Source organism: Felis catus, chromosome D2 (genome assembly GCF_018350175.1).
Source record: "Felis catus isolate Fca126 chromosome D2, F.catus_Fca126_mat1.0, whole genome shotgun sequence".
NCBI classification, from domain to species: domain Eukaryota; kingdom Metazoa; phylum Chordata; class Mammalia; order Carnivora; family Felidae; genus Felis; species Felis catus.
In genome coordinates this window covers 18,672,110-18,699,305 of record NC_058378.1, presented here as the reverse complement: position 1 = coordinate 18,699,305, position 27,196 = coordinate 18,672,110, and the positions used below count along the sequence as shown (strand labels likewise).

Sequence of the window (27,196 nt, the reverse complement as noted above, 5' to 3'; positions counted from 1 at the left end):
CATACTTCTCCAGGATTTTCTAGTTCCTGAGAACAAGAACAGGAATGGTTCTTTTTTTTAGAAAAAAGAATTCGCATGTAAATGTGGGAGAGGGCCCCACCTGGCTGCTGAGGAGAGACCATCATTGTCTGCTTTCTTGGCAGAAATTCCCTCTTACCACCTTTAACACATTGCTACCCACCTTGTGTTCCACATCTTTATGGGATATCAACGACTCGGATCACACCCATTAGGATGGCTATAGTAAAATAAAACCACCACCACCACCACCACCACAACAACAACCAGAAAACAACAAGCGTAGGCAAGGATCAGGAGAAATTGGAATCCTTATGCGCTGTTGGTGGGATGTGAATGTGAAACGGTGTAGTCACGATGGAAAACAGAGTCTTGTAGAGATGTTTGCACGCTCACATTCGTAGCAGCATTATTTACAACAGCCAAAAGGTAGAAACAGCCCCCGTGTTCACCGATGGATGAATAAAGAAATAAAATGTTGACATATGCATACAATGGAATATTTTTCAGCCTGAAAAGGGAAGGAAACTGATACATGTTACAACATTGATGAACCTTGAGAACATTGTGCTAAGTGAAATAAGCCAGCCTCAAAAGACAAACCCAGTACGATTCCGCTGATCTGAGGTACGTAGAGTGGTCAAGCGCGTAGGGATGGAAGGTAGAATGGTGGTCACCAGATGCTGGGTGGGCAGGGGAATAGAGAGTTGTTTCATAGGTATAAAATTTTAGTTTTGCAAGTTGAGAAGAGTTCTGGAGGTTGGCTTCATAACAAGGTGGAGGTACTTAACACTACGGACTTTACACTTAAAAATAGTTAAGATGGTAAATTGTATATTATGTGTATGTTACAGCAACTTAAAACATCTTCATCGATCAATCACTGTGAAAATATACTGGAAGATGGAACGTGGGAAAAGGGATTTATAAAATCTCACTGAATGTCTTTTGAAAGCTTACAGACCAAATTTATATATAATATTTTAGTGCTGGGCAAATGATCAACTGTGTTAACGACTAAATGCATCTAAAATAAAGCAGCTTAAAAAATATGCTGAAGACTTACTGTATTACTAGAAATGAATCAAAATGATATTACTCAATGTTGGCAATATTTTGGGGAAATAGCTATCCTAATATACATTACCATTATACTATTGTTTTATTACAATTTTATTATACATCGACACTTTTTTTTTTTTTTTTATTTCTGGAGAAGAATGTGGCAACGTGCAATAAGATCTTTTATTTCCTCAACCTGGTTATTCTAGTTTGGTGAATTTACTCGTTCAATGAATAGTCACTAAACATTTACCTTTGATAAATGAAAGTTCTGGGTGTGGTGAACACAGTGGCGATTGATGTCCACATCATCCTTGTCCTCAAAGCTTACAGTCTTAGAGGGAAAAACAGACACAGTCATGAGTGTAAGGGACATATATTATTTGGTACCGAGTGTCCATATTTCCGTTTTCTTTTTTTAATTTTTAAAAAATGTTTTGTTGATTCTTGAGAGAAAGAGAGAGCATGAGTGAGGGAGGGGCACAGCGAGAGAGGGACACAGAATCTGAAGCAGACTCCAGGCTCTGAGCCATCAGCACAGAGCCCAACGCGGGGCTCGAACTCACCAGCCGTGAGATCATGACCTGAGTGGAAGTTGGACGCTCAACCAACTGAGCCACCCAGGCACCCCCGTATTTCCATTTTCTGATAACAATAGTCCAAATCGTCCTTAGGAAACATCTTTCCTCATTTCTACCATGTGAATGAATTGACCACTCACCCATCCATACCTACAAATATAAGTCTATTCTTGTATTTTACCCTTCTGGCCTCTGTGATTGGTTCGGAGATGGCACATAACTCGTGTGGAGCCAATGAGATGAATAAAGATGGTTGCCGGGCTTTCTGAAAATACTATGTTTCTTTCTCCTGTATTATGAAGGTGTGAGGTTTTGAGCTGCTGCCGCCATCACGATTCCCGGGGGCATGTCAGCGGGAGGATGAAATCGACTTCTAGAGAAAGGCAGAGCAAAAACAATTAGAGAAATGGATGGTGTCCTCTGAGCCTCTGGATTGAAGGACCTGCAGCCAGCTCTCTCCTCGGACTTTCAGTTGTGTCAGCCAGTAAGTTCTCTTTCATGTACGAGCCAGTCTGAATCGCAGGCTGTCACCTACAACAGAAGGGAAGTCAACTCATACACATTTGGTGTACTGACGGGATGTCACATGGAGTAACGGGGGGAAGAAGTGAGTCTGGGCATTGCATAGGAAGGGAGTCCTGAGGCATATACCTAAGGAAAGAGCTAAGAAGAAAAATAGAGCAATTTATACCAAGACGTTTATAGCAACCTCTTTCCTAAGAGGAAAAAAATGGAAATAACCCGAATGTTCAATAATGGGTACATTATTAAGCACATCATGGCCTATAAATATAATGTAATACATACCAATATGATGAAAAGCCATTTAAGTTGACAAATGTGTGCACTGTTTGGATACACAGAAATGCTCAGTCTGATTTTGTTCAGCACTAGGAACTCAGTGGGATATTAACATGAAATAGTTTAATGTTTTTCCAATCTCTGTGCTCTGTTGAGTCCCCCCCCCCCCCTTTTTTTACATTAGCAACACTTTTGGCCAATCCCATGGGTTTCCAGGGACTTTCAGCTATTCAAACTCCAGGCTTAGATCTGATCTCAATCTGAAATCGACATCCTTTTCTCCCACCCAGCCTCAGCAGAGCCCAGGGGCCTCACTTAAGAGGGTGAGGATGTGGGCTGGTACTTCAGTCTCCTCACTGCAGCCAGCTTAGAAGGAAGGCTTATTTGGAGGTCTGATTTTAGAATCAGCCTCTCAACTCCTACCCATTCTCAAAGCCCAGCTCCTGTGGTGTTGGGATTGGAAGAGGAAGAGAGGCAGAGATCTCATGACCCTGACTTGAGAGTGGACTTTTTTGGCACATGGCTGCTGGTCATCACCTTAGCATCCATATCCCTGTCTCCTCTATCCTCTAGGCTCCTTCCTTGCCTGTGGGGCCATGGGGATTGAGTTTCTCTCTTCCGACTCTCAGTTGCCTCAGGAACTGAGAGATAATGCTAAGAATCCTCGTCTTGACCACTATCAGTTTCTTTTTCTTCCTCTGCCTTTAGCTACTCCAAAGCTTTTTGCCTCCAGAAATTTCCAGAGGAGAAGAAAGTGCCTTTATCAAACTCACAAGGGCCACACAACTCCCAGGGCTACTGATCAAGCTCTCTCAATAATTCTCTCATTATTCTCCATTCTGGTGGCTGCCTCATTGTGGGTCTGCCGTTCTACAGCTCAGCAAGCATCCGGGCAGAGGAGAGATGGTAGTCTTTCTTTCTCAGGCTCTGTAAGGGATTTTCCTGGGGTCCCTTCCCAAAATTGAGCTTTGTTCTAGGGGAAACCTCTTAAATGTGAACTTCAGATTCCTCCCAAGAGAGAGACGTACAACTTTCATTTTTCCCCTTGACAGTTGTTTTCTCATATGGGTTGGTGATGAGATAGGTGGATGTTAGTTAGAATAATGGGAGGGAGGAGTAGGGCTAATTTGGCTGTCTCCTAATAAGGCAGTGCTGGCTCCAATCCTTGGCAGATTTCTTTAGAATATTACATACTTAGAGCCTGTTGTTTTGAGATATAGACCCTAGTGTCAATTCTGAGACAACAGTCCTAGTGAGCATCCTATTTCATGTATTGTTCAAGTCTCTTGTATCTATTGATTTTCTGTTTACTTGGTCTAACAATTACTGGAAGAAGAGTGAAGGAATCTCCTAATGTAATTGTGGGTTTGTCTATTTCTCGTTTCAACTCTGTCAGTTTTGCTTTATGGTTTTTTTAAGCTTTGTTTTTTAGGTGCTTACGTATTTAGAATTGTTATCTCTTCCTGATGAAGTGACCCCCTCTATCAATGTGAAATGTCCCTCTTTATTCCTGGTGTATTTATTGTTCTGAGATCTATTTTTATAATATTAATATAGTCACTTCAGCTTGTCAGCTTTTTTTTTGGAGGGGGGTGGTATTTGGATGGTTTGTATTTTCCCATTCTTTTATTTCTAATCTACTTGTGTCTTTATATTTAATCTGAATGTCTTATAGGCTGAATATAATTAAGTTATACTTTTCAAAAAATTAAAAAAAAATTTTAAAATCTAGTCAAGCAGTAACTGCCTTTTGATAGTAGTTTAGATTGTGTAATATAATTATTGTGGCACACCTGGGTGTCTCAGTTGGTTAGACCTCTGACTCTTGATTTCAGCTCAGGTCATGATCGCTTGGTTGGTGAAATCTAGCCCCATGTCAGGTTCTGTGCTGACAGTGGGGAGCCTACTTGCGATTCTCTCTCTTCCTCTCTTTCTGCCCCTCTTCCATGCTCTCTCTCTCTCAAAAATAAACTTAAATAATTATTGATATTGTTGGAATTAAGTGTGCTATGTTTCTATTTGTTTTCTTTTTATTCTATACTGTTCTTTCCCTACTTTTCCTACTTTCTTTTGATTAATTGATTATCTCCACTATTGGCTTGTTAGATATTTCTCTTTCATTTTTAATTGTGGCTCTGAGTTATAAAATATGCATTCTTAACATATCAAAGGTTACTTACAAATAATATTATAGTACTTCAAGTATAGTGTAAGAAACTAACAACAGTGTATTTCCGCTTCCTTCTTATATCCTTTATGCTACCATTTTAATGGATTCTACTTTTATATAATATGTTGAACTTCTATAATTTATTGTCACTGTTTTGCTTTAAATGATCAATTATCTTTCAAGGAAATTAAAAGTAAGAAAAATGCCTTATAGTTACCTATATATTACCATTCCTGGCATTCTTCATTCTTTTGTGTAGATCCAAGTTCCATCTGGTTTCCTTCTGCCTGAAGAACTTCATGAAGAATTGTATTTCTTGTACTGTGTCTGCCTGTTGAGAAATTTCTTTCAGTTTTTCCTCATCTGACTCTTTATTTCACCTTTATTTTTGCACTGGGCATAGAATTCTAGTTGACAGTTTTCCTTTATTCCCTTCAGTACTTAAAATATATTACTCTATTGTCTCCTAGCTTCCATAATTTCTGGCAAGAAGTTTGTAGTAATTAGTATCTTTATTCCTTTGTTTGTAACGTGGCTTTTTTCTCTGGCTACCACTTTTATTATTTTTCTCTTTATCACAGTTTTCAGTTTGATTATAATTTGCGTTGGTGTGGTTTTCTTTCTTTCTTCCTTTTTTTAATACTTTTGGTCTATTGATGGACACTTGGGTCACTTCTGTATCTTGACTATCATAAAAAATGCTGCAATCATTAATGCTGCCTGTATCTTTTTGAATGAATGTTTTCATTTTCTTTGGGTAAATGTCCCAGTAGTAGAATTACTGGGTCATATGGGAATTCTATTTTTATGTATGTATGTATGTACGTATGTATGTATGTATGTATGTATGTATGTATGTATGTTTTAAATTTTTTGAAGAACCTCCATACTGTTTTCCATGGTGGCTGCACCATTTTGCATTCCCACCAATAGTGCATGAGGGTTTCCTTTTCCCCACATCCTCACCAACACCTGTTGTTTCTTCTCTTTTTGGTTCTAACCATTCCGATAGGTGTAAACTGGTATCTCATTGTGGTTTTAATTTGCATTTCCCTGATGATTAGTGATATTTAGCATATGTTCGAGTATCTGTTGGCCATCTGTATATCTGCTGCATGAAAATGTCTATTCAGGTCCTCTGCTCATGTTTTTAATCAGATTGTTTGTGTTTATGATGTTGATTTGTATTAGTTCTTTAGATATTTTGGATCTTAACTTCTTATTGGCTATATCATTTGCAAATAACTCCTCCCATTCAGCAGGTATGTCGTTGGATTTCCTTAGCCTATTTTTCTTTGGTACTAGTCTTTTTCTCTTTTTGCTGTTCAGCTAGTTGCTTCCCATTACTCTTCTTCCAGGTCATTGATCCGTTCTTTCTCCTCTAATCTGCTGTTGATTTCCTCTAGCGTATTTTTTTTTTTAATTTTTTTTTCAACGTTTATTTATTTTTGGGACAGAGAGAGACAGAGCATGAACGGGGGAGGGGCAGAGAGAGAGGGAGACACAGAATCGGAAACAGGCTCCAGTCTCTGAGCCATCAGCCCAGAGCCCGACGCGGGGCTCGAACTCCCGGACCGCGAGATCGTGACCTGAGCTGAAGTCTGACGCTTAACCGACGGCGCCACCCAGGCGCCCCTCCTCTAGCGTATTTTTTAATTTCAGTTACTGAGTTCGTTGTCTCTGATGGGTTCTCTTTTATATTTTCTATCTCTTTGTTGGTGTTCCCAGTGAGATCTTTCTTCCACTCTTTCCAAGTGCAGTGAGTATCTTTACAACTATTACTCTGATTTTTTTTTAATCAGGCGTATTGCTTATCTTTTTCAGTTAGCACTTTTGCTGCTGTTTTGCTGTCCTTTCACTTAGGACCTGATCCTCTCTCTCTTCATTTTGTCTTACTCTCTGTTTGTTTTGATGCATTAGGTAAATCAGCGATATCTCCTGATCTCGAAGTAGTGGCCTTATGAAAAAGAGGTCCTATGGTGTCCTGTAGCACAATGTCCCCTGTTTACCAGAACCAGGCACTTGAGGAGTGTTTCCTATGTGGTGTGCATGCACCCGAGTGTTGTGGCTGAGCTGGGTTTGCCTTCAGTCCAGTTGGCTATAATGGCCCAGTTTGCCTGTTGAGGACAGGGTTTGGTCCTTGTTCTGTTAAGAGACGAGTCTGAAGCTACCATGGGCTTGTAGGTGGTCATTGTCAGCAGTGAGACCAGATGCCTACCCTCAACCCATTTGCTGGGGCTGAAGTCATACCCAATTGCAGGCTCTCTCCCTGTGCTGCCCCTGAGAGTTTTTGTTGGTGGGCAGGGCCAGCAGTCAGATCACTTGTCTGCTGGGGCTGCAGTTGACCTGGTGTACGTGTGGTTATATTCCCCTCTCCCCAGGGCAGGAGTCACTTTGGAATGACTCAGGTCCCTGCCAGGGCTGCTTTCTGGATGTGACATAGCAGGAGCCACTTTGGAGAGATGGTTGCTGAGTGAGGTGGGTTGAATGGGGCCGATACGTAGGAGAACATGGGGGCAGTTTGTGTGGTGTTGGCAAGGTAAACGTAGGTTGTTTGTGCTTGTTCCCACCAAGGCTGGGGGAGGGGAGAGAAATAGCACCTGCCAGCTGTTTCGTTCTTGAAGAACACTCTTAAAGGTCCTTCTCCCCTCCAGGGGCGCCTGGGTGGCTCAGTCGGTTAAGCGTCCGTCTTCGGCTCAGGCCATGATCTTGACATTCAGAGTTCAAGCCCCGCGCATTCAGAGTTCAAGCCCTGTGTCAGGCTCTGTGCTGACAGCTCAGAGCCTGGAACCTGTTTCAGATTCTGTGTCTCCCTCTTTCTCTCTCTGCCCCTCCCCTGTTCATGCTCTCTCTCTCTCTCTCGAAAATAAACATTAAAAAAAAAAGGTCCTTGTCCTTCCAGCACATGTTCTGAGATTAATAAATAAATCTCCTTCATGTATACCCCAGGTACTTTTCAGACTGCTGCCGCTATGCTGTATCTCCTGAGTTGTTGGTTGTGCTGTCTCTGTAAGGGTGGGGACTCAGTTTCCTATCGCCTTCCAGCTTCCCCAGAGCTAAGCTTGCTGACTTTTAAAGTACCCAGAGTTAAGCCCTGCTGATTGCGAAAACTTGCAAAGTTAAGCCCTGCTGGCTTTCAAAGCCAAGCGTTATGAAGGCTTGACTTCCCAGTGCAGCTGTCTGGGGTGCTTGGTGTGGGGTCTGCTCCTCTGCTCTGTGCTTGTGGTGTCCCACGCACTTGTGGTTCGTCTGGCCAGTTTAGCTCCTCACCATGTCTCTGTCCCTCCTGCCTTTTTCAACAGGGCCTCCTTTCACAATTCACCGTGGCAAGTCTGTTCTGCCGGTCTTTGGGTCGTTTTCTGGGTTAGAGTCCCTGATGTGGCTGTTATCTAGGTTTGTCCACGGGGCAAGGTGATTTAGGGTCCTTCTACTTGGACACGTTCTCAGAAATCTCCCTCAGACATTATTTCTTCAAGAATTTTTGTTTTCAATCCTACTTTTTCTTTGGATTCTAATTATATATTTATATTGTAATTATATGTATGTTATATACATATAATATATATGTATATACATATACTTGATCATGTTCCACAGATCACTGAGGTTCTTTTCATTTTTTAAGTACTTTTTTTCTTTTTGTGTTTCATTTTGCATTCAAGTTCCTTGCTGTTTTTTTTTTTTTTTTTCCTGAGATGTCAGATCTGTAAATTCCACTTAGAAAAATTTTCATTTTGGGTATTGTATTTCTCATTTGCTTCCCTTTTATACCTTTCACTTCTCTCCTCATTATACTCATGTTTTCCTTTAAATCTTTGAGCTATCGTACGTTTATAATGTCTGCTTTAGTGTTTTTGTTTGATTATTCCATTTTCCCTATTATTCCTGAAACTTTTACTATGGACTGATCTTTACGGATTATGTATCACATTTTTCTCCTTGGAAGTCTAGTAATTTTTTTACTGGCTGTAGGACATGGCAATTTTTTTATTATTGAATGCTAAATATTATTTTATTCCTTTAAAGAGTGGTAGAGTTTGATCTGACAAGCAATCAAATATTCATAGGTCAGTTTGGTCCTTTCCAAGCTCACTTTTAAGTTCTAGGTCTAGAGTCTAGAGTGTTTATTCTAGGGCTAATTTAGTCCAATTTCCAAGGTCTGAAAATAGTTTGTTCAGTTTTTTTTTCTTTTTTTTTTTAATGGGAGAAGGCAATTTTGGACTCTTCTTTTTCTTTATATATATATATATATATATATATATATATATATATATATATACACATACACACACATATACACACACACACACACACATATATATATATATATATATATATATATATATATACACACACAAACATAGTTGGAAGTCTCTTTTGATGACAGCTAAATAAGACTAGAGAGATTTGATGTGTTAAGTTCATGGGACTGTTTGGGGTAAAGCAAATTTACAGCAATGTATTTAATAGTATGAGCCTATGTGCATGAGGCAGATAGGGCTACTCTGCAAATATATAAAAGGCTTTCTAGAGAAACAGAGATTAGCTGAGGTGATGCCCAGCTGCTAGATCTACAAATAGGAGGGGCGGGGTCAGTGACTCTTAACCTCTAATGCAAAGAGAAGCATTTAAGTGTTTGCCAAAAGGCAGGTTCCAAGCCTCCTACAAGCGATCCTGATTCAGAAGGTCTAGGATAGGACCTTATAATTGGCATTTTCATGTTTTTAAATGTTTCTTTATTTTTGAGAGACAGAGAGAGTGAGCAGGGGACAGAGGGAGTGAGAGACAGAGGGAGTGAGCCCTCTCTAGGAGGGCGGTGAGGATCTGAAGCGGGCTCTGTGCTGACAACAGAGTCCAACGTAGGGCTCAAACTCAGGAACTGTGAGATCATGACCTGAGCTGAAGTCAGACACTTAACTGACTGAGCCACGCAGGTGCCCCATAGTTTGCATTTTAATAGGCACCCTAAGGTGATTTTGATACAGGCGTTATATGGACTGTTCTTGGACAAACACCAGCTACGGATCCCAGGCACATGGGCAGGGGCCAACGAGAAAACACTTGTCTTTTAGGACCGGATGGAATGTAAAGGAATAAGGAAAGTGTGAGAGGTGACAGGGTACTGGGCACAAGAATTACTTTCCCTTGGTAGGCTGCTTAGACCGTATAGAAAGTATGCTTCAGGATTAGGTGGCTGAAGGCCTCCTACAGGGAGAGGTTCAGACACAGGAACAAGAGAAGCCCTGGAGGAGAATAGCTAGAGTCAAAGCAAAATAAAAACCTCACTTTGCTGGCTGACACACTGGCAACTCCAAATACTGATTTAGATGAACCCTTTACCTCTGCAGTGATCTAGCCTTTTTCATGAAATACTCGTCTCCATCCCAGTGAGCTCTCTAGGGACACGATTGTAGCTTTGTAGTCATTCACGCTGGGTTGTTATATTGGCCAACTTGCCTTAGTGCTGTGGTGAAGAGCTCGGTAGAAACAGAGAGTGGGGTTGATCTCTTCATCAGGGTTCCTAAAAGCCCTATCTCCGCAAGAATTCAAGAATTCGGGTCGACTGAGTGCTGCTCAGAATCCTTTATTAATTCCCCCTTGATGTATCACCAGTGAGGAGTCAAATCTTCCTATTTTCTGTCCAAACACTAACCACCACTGGGGCTTGGAGCAAAGACAGAAGCCTTTTAACTACAGATAAAGGAACTACACAAGAGGAATCCGTGGGGACAAAGAATGAGTCCTCTGACAAAGAGGCCTACTGTGTGGCTTCTTCAGAGCAGGAGGTGCGCTTGGATCTGTGAGCAAGGAGGAAACACTGGATTAATGACATTGAAGAAGAGAGAATAGAGGTGAAACAACGGGAAAATGCCTTCGTGGATTATTTTGTGATCTTTGGTGACTGAGTACCGCTCACAGTGCCGGGAAGTAACCCTGTTCAGAGGTGACTGGCAGTAAAGGGGGGAAAAAATGTCAGTGGAGAACCAACCTGCCGTGTGAGGAGTCAAGAAATTGCAATGCTCAGGACTTTGCAATCACAGTTGCAAACTGTCAGTAGCAGGTCTATGTTCTCAGAAGAGTTGTACTTATGGAGCATCTGTAGATTATCTATTTTTCTTTTCTCTCTGCATTGTAGCAACATTTCCCAAATGAGTTTTGCCCAATATTTACCCCGTGCGATGCTCCTTTGGAAAAGAGTTTCATGATCAGATTTTGGGGGAAGACTGCCAACTCTGTCTTCCTTGTAGATGTACGCAGAAGGCGATTCAACCAAGAAAAGAAAAAAATGCAAAAGCTATTCGTTTGCTTCTGTATGTTTTAAAGGATGGCAGGGGAAAACATTAAAAATGGTTGTCTATAGGAGAGGGAAGCAATAGCGAGAGAGCATAGAAAGTAGACTTCTTTGAATGTACCTCATGTTGTATAGTTAATTTTGGAGTTGTGTAAATATTATGGAGAATTCTAAAACAAAGCTGAATAAATTAAAAAAAAATGAGTTGCTGGAAATTGAAAGTAAAGGAAAACAAATGAACCTGTTCCTGGGTGGGACGTACTTCTGAAAAGGATCTATTCCAATTGACTCTGAAGCAGAACATTTTAACTGTAGATCCCTTCTGGGGATAGGCACCAAGCCAAAGGACCTAACCAAATAAGAAACCCCCCAATATACTGTTTCAGTAATCATATTGTTGATAGGTTGATATTGTTATTTGGAGATTTTGTGTGCGTTATTATAGGAGAAGTAATTATGCTGGTGGTGTTGAAAGTTGAAATTTTTTGGCATGGTTGAAAAGAAACACACATGTAAAACTGACGATGTTATGTACAAACCCCATAGCCCTAAATTTGAATTGGACACATCAGTATGAACTCACAATGCGTTTTATCCTCAACAACACAAAACGTGTTTTTTAGCTCTATCCATCCCAAACCCTAGGCACAAAGACAACATGGTAGCAGTAAGCATCCCTCCAATCTAGATTATGTTCTCTAAATGTCACTAGAAGGAACCAGGAGTCTTCAGAGAAATGCCTGCATCTAGGTCTGGGGTGCAAATGAGCCTGGAAATTTTGTCATACAGGAAAGAAAAGACGCTATGAAATAATACTAGAATGATGTCCACAGGACTGAAGACCTAACTTGAACAAGTTCTTAATCAAAGATGGGACAATTTTAACATTAATAAGGATCATGACTGCAGTATTTAAATCTATAGGCTCATAATGACATCAAAAAGGAGAAACGTTCATTGGATATCTTTGGAGGGTTTCAGGGAATCATTTCGTTATTTTAAAAACAAGCACATTAAAGAAAAGAAGCAGAGGACTATTTCAGGTTTCTCGTATGATCTGCATTTCAGAATAACCAAATAGTAGAGTTCCTCTTTAAAGGAATTTAACTGATAAGTGAAAAAGGGATAGCAAACTTAAGATATGACCAGACAATGACTATCCGTGGTTGATGACATTACAGAGAAGGAAACCATCAGAATCGTGCCTCCTGAAGAAGTAGTCCTGGGAAAAAGAAAAAAAAAAAAAATTAAGTTAAATCCGATCAAGACTCTAAATCTTACTAGTGACTTATAAGAAATACAAGGGACAGAGGAACATGCTAAGTGTTACCACAGAGGTATAATCAAAAAACCCAAACTGGAAAACTTTACAAGACAATTGAGACCCTGTTTCTTCAACAAATATCTTAAGGGGAGGAAAGAGATGGGGAATACATTGGAGGTTAGAAGAGACTTAGAAGATATAACAAGCAATTGGAACATGTGTGTCTTATTTTGATTCTGACTTAAAGGAACTGTACGCAGAAATAAACAAAATGTAAATAACATTACAGTACAATCCAGGAAAAGTGAACACTGACCGACTTTGATAATAGTAAGGAATTATTAGCATTTTTAGGTCTGAGGATATTAAAGAATGGAGTTCTTTATTTTTTTTTATTTTTTTAATGTTTTTATTTTATTTTTGAGACAGAGAGAGACAGAGCATGAGCAGGGGAGGGGAAGAGAGAGAGGGAGGCACAGAATCCAAAGCAGGCTCCAGGCTCTGAGCTGTCAGCACAGAGCCCGACGTGGGGCTCGAACTCACAGACTGCGAGATCACGACCTGAGCTGAAGTCGAACACTCAACCGAGCCACCCAGGTGCCCCTGGAGTTCTTTATTAACTTCTTTTAGTATGACGGAGAAAAGTTGTGTATGAAAGAAAAAAGTTTGTGTCTTTTAGAGCAGGGGGTTGGCAAACTATGGCCTGTGGGCCAAATCTGGCCCATAGCATGTAATATAAATGAAGTTTGTTGGAACACAGCCGGCCCCCTTTGTGTACATTATCGTCTGTGGCCCTTGTGCACTCCAGTGGCCAATTTGAGTAGCTATGACGGATACCTTCTGGGGCCCTTTGCCAACTGACTCCTGTTTTAGAGATATCTACTAATATATTTACCGGTGAATTGATACGCTGCGTGGAAGGAGATATAGGTGGTAATCTAAACGAATCAGGATAGATTGTGTTGAATTCGGGCTTGTAATTTTGTTTCATTACACTGTCTACTTTTACATAGTCTAAAAACTTTTCACAATAAAATATTCTTTAAATAATGTAACTCTTGGAGTGGACATGGGTGGGATGGGAAATAGTTTTGTTGTTTTTACTTTATATCATGTTGTTCTGTTTGCTATTTTTCTTAACAATGAATATGTTTCTTATAGTAATTTTTTAAAAAGATGAAGACTGTGTCACAAGTTTCCGGTACTCCCAACTGAATTCCAAATAAAATTGACAACTGGCTCTTGGCAAAAGATTTCCCAAAGACATCTTCATGCACGCTTGTCTATTTATTTATTGGCCGTGGGATTTGCCACCATTGGGCGAGTGGGTCAGTGGAAGGTCTGCCTGTCCTGAGGCAGCTCTTGGCATCTGACCCATGGTCCTACAATGTGAGTTGTGCAGTTGGCGCCCAGTATGGAGGTAGGTGTTGTTGGGAAAAGTGGTGAGGCTTTGCTAGAGCAGCCCTTCCGGGTTGCCTGGCCAATTCCCGGTTGCAGAATGTCTATAAACCCCTCAAAGAAATCCCTTTCTTTAAAATAAAACTCAGTGGAGATTTTGTTTGCAACCGTGAATCATGATATTACTGTACATTTTTTAAAAATTTAGATTCAAGTTCGATAACATATAGTGTAGTATTGGTTTCAGGGGATTCATCATTTACATATAATGCCCAGTGCTTATCACAAATGCCCTTTTCAATGCCCATCACCCATTTGGCTCATCCTCTACCCACCTCCCCTCCATTAACCCTCAGTTTGTTCTCTATATTTAAGAGTCTCTTATGGTTTGCCTCCCTTTCTATTTTTATCTTACTTTATTTTTCCTTCCCTTCCTCTATGTTCATCTGTTTTGTTTCTTAAATTCCATATATTAGTGAAATCGTATGATATTTATCTTTCTCTGACTAATTTCGCTTAGCATAATAGCCTCTAGTTGTCATTCTTTTTGATCACTGAGTAATATTCCATTGTGTATATATACCACACCTTTATTCATTTGTCGATGGACACTTGGCTCTTTCCAATAATTTTGGCTATAAATATTGGGATCCTATGTGCCCCTTTGAATCAGCATTTTTGTGTCCTTTGGATAAATACCTACTAGTGCAATTGCTGAGTCATAAGGTAGTTCTATTTTTACCTTTCTGGGGAACCTCCACACTGTTTTCCAGAGTGGCTGCACCAGCAGTGCAAAAGTGTTCCCCTTTCCTCTGCATTCTCACCAACATCTGTTGTTTCCTGAGTTGTTAATTTTAGCCATTCTAACAGGTGTGAGGGGGTATCTCACTGTGGTTTGGATTTGTATCTCTCTGATGATGAGTGATATTGAGCATCTTTTCATGTGTCTGTTAGCCATCTGGATGTCTTCTTTGGAAAAGTGTCTATTCATGTCTTTTGCCCATTTCTTCACTGGATTATTTGGGGTTTTTGGGTGCTGAGTTCGGTAAGTTCTTTACAGATTTTGGATACTAACTCTTTACTCAATATGTCATTTGAAAATATCTTCTCCCATTCCATCAGTTGCCTGTTAGTCTTGTTGGTTGTTTCCTTTGCTGTGCAGAAAGTTTTTATATTGATGAAGTCCCAATAGTTCATTTTTGCTTTTGTTTCCCTTGCCTCCAGAGATATGTCTAGTAAGAAGTTGCTGTGGCTGAGGTCAAAGAGGCTGCTTCTTGTTTTCTCCTCTAGGATTTTGAAAGTTGCCTTCTCACATTTAAGTCTTTCATCCATTTTGAGTTTATTTTATTATGGTGTAAGAAAGTGGTCCAGGTTCATTCTTCTGCATGTCGCTGTCCAGTTTTCTCAACCTCATTTGTCTTTTTTCCATTGGATATTATTTCCTGCTTTGTTGGAGATTAGCGGGCCATCCATTTGTGGGTCCATTTCTGAGTTCTATATCCTGTTCCAATGATCTATGTGTCTGTTTTTGTGCCAGTACCATACTGTTTTGATGATTACAGCTTTGTAATACAGCTTGAAGACTGGAATTGTGATGCCTCCAGCTTTGGTTTTCTTTTTCAACCTTACTTTGCTATTTGGGGTCTTTTCTGGTTCCATACAAGTTGTAGAACTGTTTGTTCTAGCTCTGTGAAGAATGATGGCGTTATTTTGTAGGGATTGCATTGAATGTGTAAATTACTTTGGATAGCATAGACATTTTAACATCATTTGTTCTTCTAATCCATGAGCATGGAACGTTCCTCCATTTCTTTGTGTCTTCTTCAGTTTCTTCCATATGTATTCTACAGTTTTCAGTGTACAGATCTTTTACTTCTTTGGTTAGGTTTATTCCTAGGTATCTTATGGTTTTTGGTGCAATTGTTAATGGGATTGATTCCTTTATGTTTCTTTCTGCTCCTTCATTATTGGTGTCTAAAAATGCAACCGATTTCTGTACTTGATTTTATATCCTGTGACTTTGATGAATTCATGAATTAGTTGTAGCAATTTTTTGGCAGAGTCTCTCAGGTTTTTCTCATAGAGTATCATGCGTCTGTGAAGAGTAAAAGTTTAACTTCTTCCTTGCCAATTTCTACTGTACATTTTCTTTTTTTTTTTTAATTTTTTTTTCAACATTTATTTATTTTTGGGACAGAGAGAGACAGAGTATGAACGGGGGAGGGGCAGAGAGAGAGGGAGACACAGAATTGGAAACAGGCTCCAGGCTCTGAGCCATCAGCCCAGAGCCTGACGCGGGGCTCGAACTCACGGACTGTGAGATCGTGACCTGGCTGAAATCGGACGCTTAACCGACTGCGCCACCCAGGCGCCCCTGTACATTTTCTTTATATGACTGTAATAACTGCTGCTTTCTTTTCCTATTCTTTTTTCTTTTTTTTTTTAAAGTTTTTTTTTTAACTTTTATTTATTTTTGAGATGGGGAGAGACAGAGCATGAACGGGGGAGGGTCAGAGAGAGAGGGAGACACAGAATCTGAAACAGGCTCCAGGCTCCGAGCGGTCAGCACAGAGCCCGACGTGGGGCTCGAACTCACGGACTGCGAGATCAGGACCTGAGCCGAAGTCGGCCGCTTAACCGACTGAGCCACCCAGGTGCCCCTCCTATTCTTTTTTCTATTAAAAATTTATGTGATTAATAAATATTTGTTGGATGAATGAATGAATGAATGAATGAATGAACGAGGGGTTAAGTGTGTTCCTCCTTTTGTTACACAAGGCCCAATGCAAGAACAGGTTTGACACAGATGTATAAGGAACATTAAAACCTCACAGAACTTATTTGCAGAACCAATCACTTTTGAGCCAGGCCCAGAGTTGTTGGATGACTTTCCAGGACCAAGAGGCCCATAATGAGAACAGTCAGAACCAGGTCCTAAGCCTCCTACTTCCGAAGCCAGGTCTTTGGCTTTGTTACTCTGTCAGTATCATCAGATAAATCTCCCAGACTTCCCAGGAATGGGGGTAGAGAGAAGATGTGAGGAAGGGGTGGGGAGAACGGCAAAATTGCTCTTTAGTTTGTTTTTGTACTTATTTCCTATTTTTATCATATCTTGGAATTTCATCTAAAATTTGCCTCTGTACCAAAGTCCTTTAAAGGCAGTGGCTATGTTATCATTTTTGTCCCAATATCACCAAGTACAATGTCTGGGGGGAAAAATTAACCTCTATGAAAATTCAGGGTGTCGGGTCACCCAAGAACAACCATCCCCATGAGCTCAGTGGGTCAGACAGCTTTCATACGAGGAGGAAGAGTTGCCACGATAACCCATTTTTCCATCTGCAGCCTTTTGCTTTCTGTCCTTCACAAGCTGGGATGATATATCTTCTACGACAGGATAAAGAAGCCATCCTGAGTGTTGGATACCCAGTCCCGGCGAGGTAGCATCTTCCCGAGGACAGCAATGGTGGCCATGTCTCCCAAGACAGCACAATCTTTCCCAGAGACAGGAAAACATAAGATGAATCTCACCAAGGCCAAGGAGAGAAGATCGCCCACTCCCTTACTGCTCCAGACCTAGAGGCACAAGGCTAGAGTGGCCAAGAAAGTTACCGTATTGACAGGCTTCACGTTTCAGTTCTGTAAGTTTCTAAATTTCATCTTGGCTCTTTGGGAAGTTCATTAACATGCCTTTGCACTAACTTCTTGGAGGCAAATGCTTTTTTGGTTTCTTAAAACATTCCTCTACAAATCCTTTCGTGGTTTCAGGCAGAGTCTGGGTGGGCAGCCTCCCCCATTTCTTCCCTGGGAAAAAACCCTGGCCATCTAAGACAGATGGAGGCACATTGATTGAATCTAAAGCTACTGAATAATAAAAACTCATGCAAAATAAATGCGCCCAGAGAAATAAGCTTTTCCATAGCAGCCCATTCCATCATATTTTCCTGACGGCCCATCTAATTTATGATGGCAATTCCATGGCAATTCCTCTTAATTTCCTATTATGGGTAATTTATTTTTTCCCCTTCTGAACATGCAGTATAAAAGTTTTTATTGCACACATAAGGGACCAGCAGACAGCCTCCGACACTGAGCTAATGCCAACACAACATCTTGAATTGCCCCTTGGACATACGCTTTTGAAAAAGTTAATCAGCTGAGAGACTGAACCACAGGAACAGTTTTGACTAGAGTCCCCATTTAAACTCTGACTGCAAGGAAAAGTTTTAGCGGTCACAAGGTGGAAGATTTAGGTTAAAAATGGGATGCCCTCAACCACAGATTTTGGAAACAAGTCACACCATTTTCAGGCAGATCCAAACGAATCTTCCAACGTCACACTTTCCATTTCACTGCTGGGCTTACAGGGCTTGCCGCTGGTCATCTAAACACTCTTTGGTACACTGAGGAACAGAACGGCCATCAGCACCGAGGGAGAGAACAGAAGTGTGGTCGTTGGCTGAGTGGAACACACGAGACGGAACCTGGACTGCTCCACCCAACCCATGGAAGCTTCCTTGGGGGAGAAGAAAATTGCAGAGAAGGGGCTGTTTTCCTGTTTTCTCGGGACATCCCCGAGGGTGGAGGTGAGGGACATGACGTAGCATAACAAAAATGTTATGTTTTCTTAAATGTTTGTTTTATGTTTTCTTAAATGTTTGTTTTGAAAGCGAGAGAGCATGCGTGGGGCAGGGGCAACGAGACAGAGAGAGAGAGAGGGAGACAGAGGATTCAAAGTGGGCTCTGTGCTGACAGCAGAGAGCCCAATGCGGGGCCTGAACTCACAAACCGTGAGATTATCACCTGGGCTGAAATCAGGAGTTTGGACGCTGAACCAACTGAGCCACCCAGGCACCCTCTCCCTCTTTTGGTCCATAAATGTGGACTCCGTGAATGTAACTGTCCTATCGAAGAAGGCTGAAACTCTCTTTTTCCCTCTCCCAAACGGAATGAAGAGCAGCTCTTTAAATTTCTAACGCATCCGTGAAATATGCTGTGGTGGAACGGACGGAGATCTTAGAGCTGGAAGATCCGGATTTGAACCTGGGCTCTGTGATCTTTCATTTGGTGGTTTGTTGGTTTAATTTAAGTTTTTGTTTCAACCCCAGCTGGTTAACAGACGGCGTTAGATTGGTTTCAGGTGTACAATATGGTGACTCGACAGTATTGAACTTGTACGGCCCACGTGCCAAAGAGATGTGAGTTTCAGTGCTACCTCTGCCACTAAGCACGGTGTGATGTGAGCAAACGCTTTCCTCTCACCTCTCCCTGCGAAGCGCTGTTTTTAACGTTGCCGTGTTTAATGCATTTATTGTCATTACCATGCAACCCAGTCCTTAATTCTATCGTCGCATCTGGGTTTGTCTTTTCTCTTGAGCTCAGCTAGAAGCCCCTGGAGAGACAGGCCCACGTTTTAGGACCACCCGTTCTGCAAGATGCTGGGGGTGCACTTACGCTCAGCACATATAGAGTACCTGAGGAAGGGCCTGGTGACAAAGGAAAAGACCTTTGTTCCCCTCACACGTGACTACCTATCAGTGACCTAAAATGTCTAGTAACCACTTCTCGGGACTCCGGGACTGCACAGACCCTTGGGGTGTCCATGAGCATCACCGAGAAAACACAGATTTGGGGCCCACCGCACCACTGCGAAACACGTCGCAAGACTTTCCCCCTCAGCCCGCCGGATTGCTTTTTTAATTGGTTGAAGTTGGTAGGCTTTAAATCATAACAAGAGGATACAAGTTGGTTATAACACAGCAATTTAAATGTAGGCACAACTGTGATGTCTGAATTACAAACGGTGTGCTTACGATGCTGCATTTTTCTGGAGCGTGGGAGCCCGGCCCAGGACCGCCTGGCCGGTGCTGATAAAGAACCACGGCTATACCCAGTTAGCGGGAAGAGAAGGGGGTCCCCAGGCCGTCACTCCTGACAAGGTGGGGCGGAGCCGGTAAGCTGCCAGGACCCTGCCACCCCCCACCCCAATCTTCAAGGGAGGAGGAGGAGATACTGTAGATATGATAGCCACCCGAGGCTCAACGTCTACTGAGCAGTAGTATGATGCCAAGTCCTGCTCTTAGTAGTGAGAATTCAGAAAAGAATGAGATGGTTCCTTGTAGGTTCTAAATCATTTAGTGATTCAGGGTCAGTTGAGAGATTGGGTGGATGTTTCTTTCTGTCTCTGTCTCTATCTCTCTCTCTGTCACACACACACACACACACACACACACACACACACACACACACACACTCAATCATCACAGTGAGGGTGATTAGTAGCACTGACTCTAGAGGTTGGGAAGGGGAAGTGCCAAGAGTTTCAGGAAGAGCAGGATCGATGTGAGCTCTCTGCCTCCCAGGCTTTGCCCTGGGCTAGCAAACAGAAAAGATCTACCTTGAACATGGGCAGTTACCTGGTGACCTGTGGAAGGTCGACACTCTCTGTGCTTTCCCAAAAGAAAGCTTCGTTAACCATCTGGCTTCTGTCAGTTGTGCTTTCCAGATTGGCTCTGGGAGGATCTGCACCCGCCCCCGTCCCCACCTGCTATGCAGAAGTCCCAAGGTCAGAGTCTCAGGGTCAAAAGACCACTATTGGTTCACCCATGTCCACTCCCCCATCTGATACCAGCCTTGCCATCATCACTGCTTGGCTAAATTGTTGACCTGGTTCTGGTCACCAGGGTGCAACGTCACCTACTGTGGTTGTCACTCACTGTAGCTGGTTCCAGAAATGCTTGGCTTTGAGAATTGGAAAGTCCTTTCCTGCTTCCTCGTGGTTTCCTCCCGTCCACGGATTATCTGGCCCTGTGATCAACGCAACCTCAGGATGTCCGATACGCCCGGAAGTCTGCCTGTCGGAAAGAAGGAGAACGTGGAAAAAAGAAAGAGCTGTAGATCCGACAGGGTAAAGACAGGTCTCCAGAAAAGCTCAATTTCTCCTTTTTCAGAAGAAGAGGTGTTTCCCAGTGGAGCAAGCATCAGTAGGGAAAGGTGAACTGCAGGGGATTTTCAGAGGTAAGTTTCCCTCCTACCTGTGGGGTTCCAGCCCACGGACTCTTGTCGTTTACTGTTTGCTCTCTCCTCCAACCTGATGTCTCAGGTTGGAGGCCATCTGAAACAGAGCACTCGGCTGTGAGGCTAATGGTTTTGCCGGCAGATCACCAGCCCCGTGCGGAGATCACCATCTCATTTCCTCGGACGGCTGTCTTCCGTGCTTCCTTGGGGGTCCGAGAGCAGGGACTGCAGGCAGATAGTTCCTCCCTCGGCTTTGCTATCTTCTCTACTCTGCCTGGGGCTGGATCACTCTGTGTGAGCTTGCTCGCTCTCCCAGGACTCTGTTAAAAGGGAAGCATAGAAGACTGCATCGGGGTCTAGCCAGAGGTGCAGAATCACTGAGCAGGAACGCCTGTATAATCTTCCGGACACCGTGCAAAGTGCAAATAAATGCAAGGGTTCTTGTTCAAAAATTCCGAATTCCAAGATGGTAGCAGCCGAGCATCCAGAGCAGGGTACTTCTAAGTAAGGGCCTGGCGTGGGTCGCATCACCGGGAAGCTGGAGGTCTACCTCTGGAGGGGAATCCAGAGGAAAGTGGAACAGTTTCAGACCCACCCTAATGGACGCCTTTGGCCAGGCGTTCTGGGAACAGTTGGGCCTGGGCGGGTTGGCCCATTACGAAGCCATAATGGCCACCACCTGCCAACTGAATTCTCTCCATCGATCCTTCTCTGCACAGATCTCAGCTTGTGGTCTTTGACCCAAGGAACCACGGGGGACAGTTTTACCAAACGTTTTGTCCCGGCGTAACAAGGCTCACCCAGTTTCCAGCTTACCATCTGTGTCGTTATCGCCTGCCACCTGACCTCCTCCAAAAATTGTTACATTTTAGGCTCTCTCGTCCCTACTGACTGCGACTTTGGGGCATTAATTATTTGCCAGATTGGGTCAAGCTGACTGTGACCTCAAACTCAAAATAACAGTGGCTGAAAGAAGGTGAAAGCTTATGTCTCTCGCCCATAGCGACTCTAGAAGCATAGCCCAGGCTGATATGGTGCCTCCAAGGTCATCGGGGACCAAGGCTCCCACTAACCTGTTGTTCTTAGCCTCAGTCTCCATGACTTAAGATGGCTGCTGAGCATGAAACGCATCCCCCTTGTTGAAAAAGCCTCCCAGAAGTCCCGGACAATACTCCTGCTGGAATGTCACCATCTGGAATTTGGTCACTCATCTATCCACAAGTGGCTGCAAGGGGGCTGGGAAATGTCTTTTTTTTTTTTTTTTTTTTTTTTTTTTAGTTTTGAGAGAGACAGAGAAGGGGGAGAGGGGCAGAGAGAGAGGGAGACACAGAATCCAAAGCAGGCTTCAGGCTCTGAGCTGTCCCAGAGCCCGACACGGGACTCGAACCTGTGAATAGAGAGACCATGACCTGAGCCGAAATCGGATGCTTAACCGACTGAGCCACCCAGGCGCCCCTGTCGTCTTTTATCCTGGGTGGTACCTGTGGACACGATATGGGATTCTGTTAGTGCAGAAGAGGGAGTAACTATTGAGAGATAATGAGGGAGTTCGGGTAGGGTTAGCACTCCTTTCCCCCGTTACACGCTGGGGCCCGCTCTTAGCAGAAGGACCGTGTGGGCTACAAGCTGCCGTGGACCTGGCTGTGCTTTGCCTTAGCCCTGAAATCCCTTTCAGCAGCTCTCCGCCTCCTGGATCAGATCCTCCTGGATATACATTCTGACTTGGAGTCATATGGGTCTGTTAAGTGTAGCGGAAACATTCGCTCCTGGAATGACAAGTGCGATACTGTAGCCGAATAGAAGCTGCTGATGGGAATTTAGAGAACAGCTAGACAAGTGGTTTTCAAGTACTTCCAGCAGTGGAAACATTTCGTTCACTGCATTCTGAGCAGGGAGCCCAGTGTGAAGAAGGGGTGAGAGTCGAGCTGCCTCTGGTAGAAGCGGGGGTGCAGGTGGGGCGGGTACTCAGCCCCACTCCCTCTCGTCTGCTGTGCAGGCTTCCCCGCTCCCTGCCTGGGCTCTCTGGTGTCTCCTCTGGACCCGCTGTTCTAGTCCAAGTGCATTGTTTTGCCGACGAGAACACTGAGGCCCAGGGAGGTTGTGACCTGGACAGAGCTGACAGCAGGCGTGTTTTGTCCTCGCTGGTGTGCAGGTGGTGTCATAGTTAACGGGGCCCACGGGGGGCACAGATCTGACACAAGCAAAGTCCTAATGCTCGGCTGACACGGAAGTTCTCAGTACGTGGCCACAACTGACTGAGACCTTCTGTGTATTACAGAGGCCGTCACTCTGTCAGATGGGCCAGTGGGAACCGGGATCGTGCTGAATTGACCCTGGTTATCGATTTGGTAGGCTTTTTTTTTTTTTTTTTTTTTTTTGGTAGTCGGAGCAGCAGACCTTTAATCCCTTTGATGGACTTAGAGGCAGAGGGTAGGCGGTGCTTTAATTTGTAGGGGGGTAAGAAAGAGGCACATTAACAGCTGGCACCAGAATTCCTCTGAGGGAGAGAGCTTTGTTCCAGAAAACGTGATGATAAGCTGCTAGAGGCCGAAGGAGGGCACAAGGCGAGGCAGGGGTTAGCTGTTAGGCTGCCGTGGGCTGTGCCAGGGCCTGCCTAAGCCCCCCGTTTCCTTCAGGGTTCCAGGCTCTAATCCTGGCACCTCCAACCTCCCTCTGCCCGTCTGCTTCACTTTCTTCTCGCTGCTCCAGAGTTCCAGGTGCTGGCAACTTTGGCTTTCCCGTGGCCTCCTGGGTCTGCCCCACATCTTTTGCCATCATGAACTTTTTGGGTTGTACTTCCTCCGCTAATCGCTTCTTTTCCTCAGCGTTTCCTAATCCAGATTCCTGAGACATGGGGGCGGAGGCAACCGGAGGCAACTCTTTTTCATCAAGTCATGGGTCGAAGGCCAGCCTAAAGAATTGTTGCCATTAGGAGGGTGCCCACTTGGACTTCTCAGCAACGGCCGACGGAGTGACAGGTGCCCAGGCTACCGGAGCAGCTGCTCTGCCGGCCAAGGTGACCGGCAGGGCCGGCGTCCTTCAAGAGGGCGAATAGCCCCCATGATTGTTGTTCTTTGTATAGGACCGCGACGAGACCCGTATCCTATTGTCTTGGATCTGGTTCAGCACACCACCGCTCTGCTGGCGTGCAGACGTGTAGTAAAATCCTCTCCCGCACATTTTTTCTGCTCGCTGACTTCATCGAAAAGTGCTTTCCAAGCGTCTGATCGCCCGTGGTGGAGGATGGTTGTTTGGCAGAAAGGATTAAGGTCTTTTCCTGTGTTTGGGTGCCGACTGTCTTTGAGAATGCTGATCAGAGAGGACTCCCTTCTGTTGGCCAGGCCCTAATTGATTTATTGGTTGTCGCATGAAGCAGGGAGCTAGGAACTCAGGATGATATGACAAGTATCAGGCCAAAGAATTTTTCCAGGTCTCTCTTCTTTTTATTCAAGGTAAATTTGAGTAAGACACTACCCGCCCCCCCCCCCCCCCGGCCCCCGCCTTATCTGCTGTTTCACTTCCTGTGGTTTCAATTACCCACCGCCAACTGCGGATTGGAAGAAGATGATCCTTTCTTTGACATATCGTCAGGTCAATAGTAGCCCTAATGCTGCGGTGCCTCCGTCACTCACGTCACTTCATCTCGTCACACAGGCATTTTCTCATCTCACATCCTCACAAGAAGGGTGAGTGCAGTACAAGAAGATATTTTGAGAGAGAGAGAGAGAGACCACATTCACATAACTTTTATTAGTTTATTATAATTATTTTATTTTATTAATTACTGTTGCTAATTTCTTATGGTGCCTAATTTTGTTTATGTTTATTTTTGAGAGAGAAAGAGAGAGAGTGTGAGTGGGCGAGGAGCAGAGAGAGACACACACAGAATCCGAAGCAGACACCAGGCTCTGAGCTGTCAGCACAGAGCCCGAGTCGGGGCTCGAACCCACGAACCGCGAGATCGCGACAGGAGCCGAAGTTGGGCGCTTAACTGACGGGGCCACCCAGGCGCCCCTCTTATGGTGCCTAATTTTTAATTAAACTCTGTTGTAAGATGAATGTGTAGGAAAAAACGTAGTATATACATAGACTTTTTAAAAGTTTATTTATGGGGCGCCTGGGTGGCTCAGTCGGTTAAGCGGCTGACTTTGGCTCAGGTCACGATCTCACGCTCTGTGAGTTCGAGCCCCGCGTCGGGCTCTGTGCTGACAGCTCAGAGCCTGGAGCCCGTTTCAGATTCTGTGTCTCCCTCTCTTTCTGACCCTCCCCCGTTCATGCTCTGTCTCTGTCTCAAAAATAAATAAACGTTAAAAGTTTATTTATTTATTTTGAAAGAGAGAGAGAGAACAAGCAGGGTAGGGCAGGGTGGGGTGGGGGGACAGAAGATCCAAAGCAGGCTCTGTGCTGACAGCAGACAGCCCAATGCGGGGCTCAAACTCACGAACTGTGAAATCATGACCTGAGCCCCAGTCAGATACTTAACTGACTGAGCCACCCAGTTGTACCACTTTTTTTCTTTTTCTTTTTCTTTTTTTTTTTTTTTTTTTAGTCATTCTGATGGATGTGGAGTGATATCACATTGTGGTTTTAATTGGCACTCCCCTGATTGCTAGTGATGTCGAACAGCATTTCTTGTGTTTATTTGCCACCCATGTATCCTCTTTGGTGAAATGTGTTTTCATATTTTTTGACCATTCTTAAAGTGATTTATTTTTCCGAGTTCTTTATATATCCTAGATGCTAGGTGTTTTGGTCAGACGTGTGGTTTGCAAGTATTTTCTCTCAGGCTGAAGTTTGTCTTTTCACCTTCTTAACAAGGTCTTTCACAGAGCAAACGTTTATAATTCTGCTGAAAGTTTTTAAAAAGGTATAATTTTTTCTGTTTATGGATCATGCTTTTTGAGTTGAGTCTAAGAAATCTTTGCTCACAGCCCTGGATCCTGCTGGTTTTCTCCTATAGTTTTGTGTTTTGCATTTAAATCTGTGATCCATTTTGAGTTGGTTTTGTTTTGTTTTGTTTTTTGCTGGTGGTTCAAATGCTTATATGTCCAAATGTTCCAGCATCATTCGGTGAAAAAGCTATCCTTCCTCACTGAATTGCTTTTTGCACCTTTGTCAAAAACCAGCTGGGCATATTTGTATAGGTTTATTTCTGAGTTCTCTGTTTTGCTCCATTGATCTGTGCTTCTGCCAAAACCACAGAATCTTGATGACTGTAGCTAGAAGTCTTGACATTGGGTAGACTGATTCCTCCAACTTTATTCTTTTTTTTCAACATTGTGTTGGTTCTTCAAATTTGTTTGCTTTTCTCTGTAAAATTTAGAGTAACCTTATCTATACTTATAAAAACTCTTGAAGGGCTTTTGATAGGCATTATGATAAATCTACGTATCAGGTTGGGGATAATTGACATCTCTATTGTGTTGATTCTTCTAATCCATGAACATAGTATATTTCTCTACATATTTATATGTTTTAAAATTTTCTTTCATCAGCATTGTGTTGTTTCAGTATACAAGTATTGTACCTGTTTAGTTAGATTTACACCTAAATGTTTCCTTAAATTTTTTGTTATTCTAATAAAATATACATAACATAAAATTTACCATTTCAAGTGCATAACTTATTGGCATTAAGTGCACGGACAATGTTGTGTGACCATGACCACTATTTATTTCAAGAACTATTTTTATCATCTCAAACTGAAACTCTGTACCCATTAAACAATTGTCCCCCTATTTCCCTGTTCCTCTAGCTCCTAACAACCATTATTCGATTTTTATTGTTTCTATGAATTTGACTCCTGTAGGTACCTCATATAAGTGGACTCAAATTGTATTTGTCCTTTTGTGACTGGCTTATTTCACTTAGCATGATGTCTTCAAGATTCAGCCATGTTGTAGCAAGTGTCAACATTTCAGAGTCTATTTAAGGCTGAATGGCATTCCATTGCGTGCCTATATCACATGTTGTTTATCCATGCATGCACTGAGGGCCACTGGGGTTGTTCCACACTTTGGCTATTATGAATAAGGCTGTTATGGATATGTGGGTAGAAATATCTGTTCAAATTATTGCTTTCATGTCTTTTGGTTATATACCCAGAAGTGGAATTTCTGGATCATAGAGTAATTCTAGGTTTAACTTCTTGAGGAAAACTGTTTTCCACAGTGGCTGCATCATTTTACGTTCTTACCAGCAGAGCATAAAGGCTCTAATTTTTCCATATCCTCATCAACATTGGTTATTCCTTCCTTCCTTCCTTCCTTCCTTCCTTCCTTCCTTCCTTCCTTCCTTCCTTCCTTCCTTCTTTTTCCTTTATAAAAATACCGCAGTTTCAATTTGCATTTCGCTAGAGGTTGGTGAAGTTGAGTATCTTTTCATGTGCTTATTGACCATTTGTTTATCTTCTTTGGAGAAATCCTTTGCCCATTTTTAATCAGTTTATTTGGTTTTGTTGTTAAGTTGCAGGAGTTCTTTGTATATTCTGAATACTGACCCTTTATCAGATATATGATTTGCAAATATTTTCTCCATCGAGAGGGTTGGCATTCCATTTTATTGACTCTATCCTTCAATGCACAGAAGTTTTA

At 42.9% G+C, this 27,196-nt stretch overlaps 1 long non-coding RNA gene across 8 annotated transcripts in view; it reads left to right on the top strand.

Annotated features, from left to right (window-relative positions):
* The first annotated feature begins 524 nt into the window (after positions 1–524).
* The window catches only part of LOC109492436, a 31,297-nt gene continuing 4,625 nt past the window's right edge, over positions 525–27,196 (top strand). Inside the window, exons 1-7 of one of the 8 annotated variants that reach the window (XR_002736770.2) lie at positions 525–645; positions 1,964–2,145; positions 13,350–13,608; positions 16,932–17,227; positions 17,954–18,172; positions 20,537–20,603; positions 23,429–24,419. This is a non-coding gene — a long non-coding RNA (uncharacterized LOC109492436). Of the gene's footprint in view, positions 646–1,963; positions 2,146–13,349; positions 13,609–16,931; positions 17,228–17,953; positions 20,604–21,322; positions 21,849–23,428; positions 24,457–27,196 lie in introns of those variants that run through there. The other 7 variants (XR_002736773.2, XR_002736769.2, XR_002736768.2 and 4 more) reach the window with 7 other exon arrangements.